We start from the raw sequence: 880 nt of genomic DNA, 5'->3' as shown, positions 1-880 counted from the left end.
CTTTGGGGACGTTGAACCCCTGCCACACTGTGTTAATAATAATAGATAGCATTTGTATAGCGCAAATCCCCGCTCAACAGCTCTATGGGCTTCACAATCTATACTATGTTAGCCCTGACGAGCATGGTCGAAGCAGCCCGTTTCCTTAAGGATATAAATGGTCGCTTTTAAGCACAAGGGAGCTATCCCGAAAAATGCTGTTTTGAGAAAATCGAAGGTAAAGTTTTTCCCTTTGTTCAGTTTCTTTAAAAGATAATGAGAGTTTTCTCTATAACCAAATACATATACACCCGATGAAATCAAACTTCTACTATAGGTAGGGAAATGCCTACTTTTGGTGATGGGCAAGATTTCCGGAAACCCCCAAGATCTGGGGTAGCCCGCCTGTCCTTAAAAGCGACCAAATAGGGTCGACAGGGCGTGCGAGAAGTAAAACGTCCGTAGTTACTACAACTACAGCCGTTTACCAAAACTCTACGAGGATTAAAAAAGAATAAACCGATTTTATGACGCATTGTTTCAGATATCAAATATCATTATGGAATAAATCAGTTTGAATTAGTCTCAGCAGCCCTCTTCCTAACTGATCTAATCAGTGTCACCGGGGCGTATTTGGAGTAACATGGTCTATATTACTACCGCTCTACAGCCGTTTGTCAAAGCTCCAGGATTATCAGGTGTGCAGGAAATGCGGTTCGTTTAATATGAAGGGTTTCGATAATCGTGTCGTCGCGTTCCCCACCTCAGGGCAATCCGCCAGCAAAGAATGCTCTTTAAAGTACATGTAGTTGTATACCAAACCATTGCTTATGTCTTTAAACATCTTAACTGTTTCTGGAAAATTGTAATTGCAAATAAGTATACTAATATCCTATTTTGA

The sequence above is a fragment of the Aplysia californica genome, unplaced genomic scaffold (assembly GCF_000002075.1).
Source record: "Aplysia californica isolate F4 #8 unplaced genomic scaffold, AplCal3.0 scaffold00896, whole genome shotgun sequence".
NCBI lineage: Eukaryota > Metazoa > Mollusca > Gastropoda > Aplysiida > Aplysiidae > Aplysia > Aplysia californica.
This window is presented reverse-complemented; position numbering follows the sequence as displayed.